This window comes from Amborella trichopoda, chromosome 5 (assembly GCF_054954075.1).
Source record: "Amborella trichopoda isolate Santa Cruz 75 chromosome 5, AtrichopodaSantaCruz75HAP2 v2.0, whole genome shotgun sequence".
NCBI classification, from domain to species: domain Eukaryota; kingdom Viridiplantae; phylum Streptophyta; class Magnoliopsida; order Amborellales; family Amborellaceae; genus Amborella; species Amborella trichopoda.
The window spans coordinates 38,564,145-38,571,007 of NC_142340.1; positions in this window are offsets into that span (position 1 = coordinate 38,564,145).

Genomic DNA, 6,863 nt, shown 5'->3' on the forward strand with positions numbered 1-6,863 from the left:
TTTGGAAAACTCAAATATTGTTTTGGAATTGAGGTTGCTTACTCTTACTGAGGAATTTTTATTTCTTGGATGAAACATGTTTTAGACCTTTTATGCGAAATTGATAAGATAGAGTGTAAACCTATTGATACTCCAATTGAGACAAATTATAAAGCCAACATGGACTCAGGCAAAGCTTTGGAAGATATTGGGATGTTTCAACGTTTGATTGGTTGACCTATATATCTCACTCTCACTAGACCCGTTATTGCTTATGTGGTGAGTATGGTAAGTCAATTCATTCATTCTCCAACGTCAATTCATGCATTCTTCAAAAACTGCTCATCTTGAAGCTGTCAATCGAATTTTAAAGTACTTTAATTCATCTCCTGAAAAAAGAAATTTAATGAAAAAGAATAGCCATACTGATATTATTGCCTTTTCTGATTCTGATTGGGCAGATAGTCCTATATAAAAAAAATCCACCACTGGTTATTGTACATGGGGTAACCTTGTAATTTGGAAAAGTAAGAAACAACTGGTGGTTGCTCGATCTAGTGCAGAAATATAGAGCCATGGCAACTACAACCTGCAAATTAATTTGGCTAAAATTTCTTTTCAGAGATATGGGTTTCAATATTTTGCATCCAATGGTTATGAACTGTGATAATCAAGTTGCTATACATATTACATCAAATCCCCTATTTCATGAGCAGACTAAGCATATAGTAACAGATTGTCATTTTGTGAGAGAGAAAGTTCAAGCCACAAGCAAAGTACAGTTTCAAGAAACATTAAACAAGTTGAGCTTGATAGATATCAGCGCACCAACTTGAGGGGGAGTGTTGAAGTAATAATCGATATGGTATACAGATGATATGGTTATCCCCATATTTTGGGTAACTAAATGTGAAGAATATCTTGGTGATAAGTTGGTGATATATTCGATAGATATTTAGGGGGAATCAGTTTTTTATTTTGTTGTTATCTTGTACGTTTTATTTAATACTGGGTGAATGAAATAATGGGCATGACTGAATAGTCATTCAACTGTGAATCTAGGTCTAAGAGACTAAACCATGTAAAACTGTATTTTCTTCTTCTTCTCTACGTGTCTCTTATTCTCAATTTCTTCTACACAAATTATGTCTAATATTTCTTATAAAAGATAAAAAAAATTATATTGTAGCTTAAATTTTGAATATTTGAAATATAACTAGAATAGTTCCAGTTCTGAGTATAATTTAAAACGATCAAATATTATTTAATGAATAGACTTAAGTGACTCTAAATCTATAATTATATATTAAATTCAGGATTGAGCAATATAATTAATCATATAGATGAACAAAAATTTAAATTATATTGATATCTAATCGGTAAGAGAATACATTTATGCTAGGGCTTGAATAGTTAGATGTTCACACTTGGAACACTCCATCGCAAGTTCAATTCCTACCACTAAAAACTACTTAGGTATGACAATGCAAATTTTCATTATGTGTGCAAATTTTCATTATGTATCTCTTCAACCCAAGTATTAAATTAAGATGGATCATGCATCCAAGAATTAACCAACTACGTAGGTATGACAATGCAAATTTTCATTATGTATCTCTTCAACCCAAGTATTAATGCAAATTTTCATTATGTATCTCTTCAAGCCAAGTATTAAATAAAGATGGATGATTAAATAAAGATGGATGATGTATCCAAGAATTAACCAACTACTTATGTATGACAATGTAAATTTTCATTATGTATCTCTTCAACCCAGGTATTAAATAAAGATGGATGATGTATCCAAGAATTAACCACTAATAAATACTGTATTCATTTTCCAAACTTACCATATATTTATATTAAAAGACCATAAAATCCTTGAATACTATAGAATTTTATATTATACAAATAATAAAATATTTCATTACTTTCATAATTATTTTGAAAGAAATACTTTAAATAAATTAAGGAAAATTGTTTCATGCGGGCTGGACTGCATTTCTACATATGCGGTATAGAAAGTATAAAGCATCCATCTTAAGGATGGATGAAAGTAGGTGTTCCATCTAAAAATAATGGATACTAACGGTCCAAATATTTTCTTACTAGAATTACTATTTCAAGTTTTTAAAATTTATTTATTGGGCAATGATTTCATGTAACCGTTGTATAGTAATACAATGCAACAACCTTAAAACCCCATCTTTTGATCATTTGTTTGATCCAAATTTTGAAATATACACTCTTTTCATTCTAATGAACCATCACAAAAAAAGAAAAAATAGAAAACACAACTTAGAAAATATTTTTTTAAGACAGGTCGTTCATTTTGGTAAGATGCTTTGATCTAGGCCTTAGAAGGATATTTTTCATTTCCAATTTTTTTGAATGACTTTATTATCATTAGATGAACAATATTAAAAAAAGAAAAAAATGATTTTGACTTTATAAAGGCTAAGATCTTGAAATTCATAAAATGAATGGTCTAGATTCATTTTTGCAGATGACTCATTTTGACCATATCTAGAGTTCAAATTGAACTTTTATGTTTTTGGGAATTGATTATTGAGATGAAGAGAGTGTGTGTACAAAATTTGGGGTCATACAAATACCACAAACATGGTTTTTTAGAAGAGTCGTTACATTATACTATGATACAACCGTTGCATTGGATCATTGCTCTTATCTATTTATTCATATTCATGATCTCCATGTTAGAGATTACGTGTCGTTAAAAATTACGCCTTAAAATCCATCTCAAAAATAGATTTATTAAGCGGCCCGCATTTCTACATATGCGGGCTTGTCCGCATAGAAATTGGGTCCATAAATTAAACTTGAATTACATTTAAACGTTAAATCTATTTTGAAGATATAGTAATAGATATGTTACTATTTTATTCATTTTATAGCTATGTTATTTTCAAATATTTTATTTTAAAAAACTATAAATTCTTATAAAATAATTTCAAATCTTCAAATTTTAATTATTAATTAATAATTACAGCTATAAATTAATATTTATAATTGAGCAACATCATAATTAGCAAACAAAACTATATTTAAATTATAATTTTTATTCATAAATTAGAGTATTCTTTTTTCATAAAGGTGTACGGATGATCACTAACATTTTCATTTATGTACTTGACACTTTAGTGATCAAATTAATAAGTAAGTTCGTGAATCTTAATTAATTTATTTATAAGTATAAGATCAACCCCTCTATTGAATTATAAGACGTAGGTTTTGAGCTGCATAGAGTTCATAACTAAGCTTAGGACACAATTGAGTGGGCAACACAACATAATACCACTACAAACATAAAATAGTGCAATGCTCTAAAAATAAACATAGTACCACTACAAACATAAAATAGTGCAATGCTCTAACAATAGTTTATATAAGATTGATATAAGAAATCACATTTTATATAAAAAAAACGTAGGATGTAAATTAGCCATACATTGTTAGTAGATCCGAAATTTTAGGTGACTACTTTAAAAAACAATTTCGATTTCTTAAAATTGTAGTCATTAAATCTATAAAATTACAGAGATGGAATTTTGATTTGAATAATCTCCATAGAGAAAGTCAAATTTAAATTAGAAATATTTTAATATTAAAGGAAGCACATAATTTTTTTGCTAAAATGAGTATTTTAAATTTGGGTTATGTTAGGCGCTCACACTATAGAGTAATTTCTCATTGTACTCAATAAATTTTGGACGCTTCTATATCCTTATTTTGTACATGAAGCATTTTTAATAAAAGGTTTTTTTTGTCATTAAGAGGAGTGTGACGTCATACACATTAGGTGTGACATCCCCCACATGGTACACGCTAGTGGCATTTGATGCTCTATGTAGGTAATATCACACCTCATGTAGATGAAGTCACACCCTTCTTAATAACGAAGTGTCTAAATTTGTTGAGCATAATGATAAATTACTCCATAGTGTGAGCCCCATAGCATAACCTTTTAAATTTTTCTAGCCTTATATCAAATATTTATCTTAAACACTATAAATTTATTATATATTAAAGTTTATAATTGAGAAATATTGGAAATAACAAATAAAATTAATTTTAATTATAAATTGTAATGCACAAATAAAATTATTTTAAAAAAAAAAATTGCATAAGATTGCTCACATTCTTATTTACTATACTTTGGTGGATAGAGAATGCATATGAGATGAAACGTTGAGCGAGAACATCGTGTAACATATAATCAAACTTGGACCAAATTATGAATTTCAACGTAGAGCAAATCTCTTATGAGTGCGTAGATGTTTAAGTTTGTATCATTCTTGTTATTAGTATCACATGGATGTGGGAGGGTCTCATAGTATCATTACTCTATACATAAATGACTTAAAAATTCTAAACTTTTTAAAGTTGACACACAAACTCATAACAAAAGTTGAGCAAGCACTACAACATAATACCGCTACAAACATACCAAACAGTAATTTACTTGAGATGAATATAAAAATCATTTTTAATAAAAATCTTTTGATCCTCTTTAAGTTTGTATTGGTTTCGTTACTAGTTAAAAAGTCTAAAATATTTAGAGTTTGACATTTAAACTCATGACACAAATTTAGTTGGCCACATAATATAATATCACTCCAACAATGGCACATTTTTTTTTGTAAGTAACCATGACACATTGCATTGCTGTCTAAGTAATAGATTACTATAAAATCACATTTTAATAAAAAAAATCTAATGTTTTCTCTTAAAAAGATGCAAATCACATACGAAACACATATTCCTATTAATTATTAAATCTTAATCAAATATTTATATGTATAGTATCAACTTATCAATTATATTATAAACTTTAGTTTCCAAGTTTCCTTTGTTTTGATTCAATAGAAGTCTCATATGTCGTTTTTAATATGTTTCTACAATAAAAGTTTTTACTATTACCTTTCCCTGGTTATTTTTAGAGCCACTCGAGTTGACACCAAAACGCATAATACAAGGTAAGTGGGCAGCACAACATATTACCATTATAAATATATTGCACTACTCTAGGCAATATTTACCTAAAATTAATATAAAAAATAATTTTTATAAAAGATCTTTCTTTTTTCTCTTAAGGGGCCATTTGGATACTTGGAAATATGTTGTATGCGAAATATATTACTAGAGTAATACATTACTGCGTAATATAGTACCTGCAAATAGATTGTCACTATTTGGGCAGTATTTAGATGTAACCTGGGAAATACATGGCTATTGTTTGGATATATAGAAGAAATATGATAAATGCATTACCAATTTTTTTTCAACACGTGCCTATAAACTATCATTTTTTTTCTTTTTCTTTTTTTCACAAAATTCTACTGAAATGTAGAATTAAAGTTATCATCACATCATTCCAAAGAGGTTTTCTAATAATAACACCATCACCATTCCAAAAAGATTTTCTAATAATAACTTATATCATTCTAAAGTCATCATCACACAATTTCTTACTTATTTTGCATGCTTTTGGTACTTACATGGAATCACATGTCTTCTAACATGATTAGACTTTGGTTTCAACATGATAAGTCATTGGAATAATATGATTGGAATAACATGTTTTTATTGTGATCAACCTTATTTTTATTTATTTTTTATAGAAGACTTTCAAATGTCTATCTATATAATTTCAAATAAGTAATAAATTTATAATACCAAATTAAAAATATTTATGGCACTAGTTGAAAAATAGGAAGAAGTTTTATTAGTAAACTAGAATGGTTGATAATTGTAGTAGAAAATTTTGAGATATTAGAGGAAACTAAACACATATCTTATTTTAATTGAGCTTTTACTAATATCTTATATGAGGATTATGTTGGTGAAATTTTTTATTATAATTGTGTTGTCTAATTTCTTATGTTGGGTGAAATTTTTTAGGGTGCAGTTTCTATAAGGTTGCAACCTTAAATAATCGAATTAAGGTGCACCTCCAAATTTTATCATAACATGTAATTTTGTTACAAAAATTTCTTAGTATTATCTTAAAATCTATTTTCATATCTAATTAGAAAATTTTAAACTCCACGAATGGTTAAAATCAAGGAGATCTACAAACATATAAAAATCTTGAAAATAGACTATTTAGATAATATGTTGCAAGATGTACTATTTTTTAGACTCAAAAATTTGTTTTTTTTATATTCATCAAAGGGAGGATTTTTCAATATCCAAACAACATTTTCGATAGATTTTTGAGGTACATATTTAAAACAACATTTGCAACCTTATATAAACTTTATTTAATTTTTTATTATAATTGTATTATGTAATTCTCACTGATTAGATATGCTAAGGAGAACAAATATGCTAAAGAGAGAGGGAGAATGGAAAAAGTAGATGAGAGAGTAAGGGGCTTAAAAAGCATAAAGATAGAGGGATGCAAACCGGGTTTAAGAAAGAGGGGACGGCTCAGAGAGGAAGGGAGCAACTATGGAAATCGAAACCGGGTTCAAGACAGAGGAGACGTGTTTAGAGAAAGGAGGAGCACTTATACAAACCGAGCAGGCGAGTTGATATTTTATTAAACTAGAATAGGGTAGAAAGACGCATAAGAAAGATTTCTAAATATTGCCTGTCAACCGCTTAATAAAGCATAATATATTTTATGATTTTTGAATAAATATCAAGTAATTTTTTTTCATTTCCTTTTTATATAAAATTGCATCGTTTATTGTGCATAATATATTTCATGGTTTTTTTGAAACTATCAAATAATTTCCTCTTCATTTCTTTACTATAAAGTGTATTAAACTGTGAAAATGTCATATTTTTTCATAATAGACAAAATAGGTTTCCAAGTACCGAAACGGCCCCTAAATGAATTGAAATGAAGCTACTAG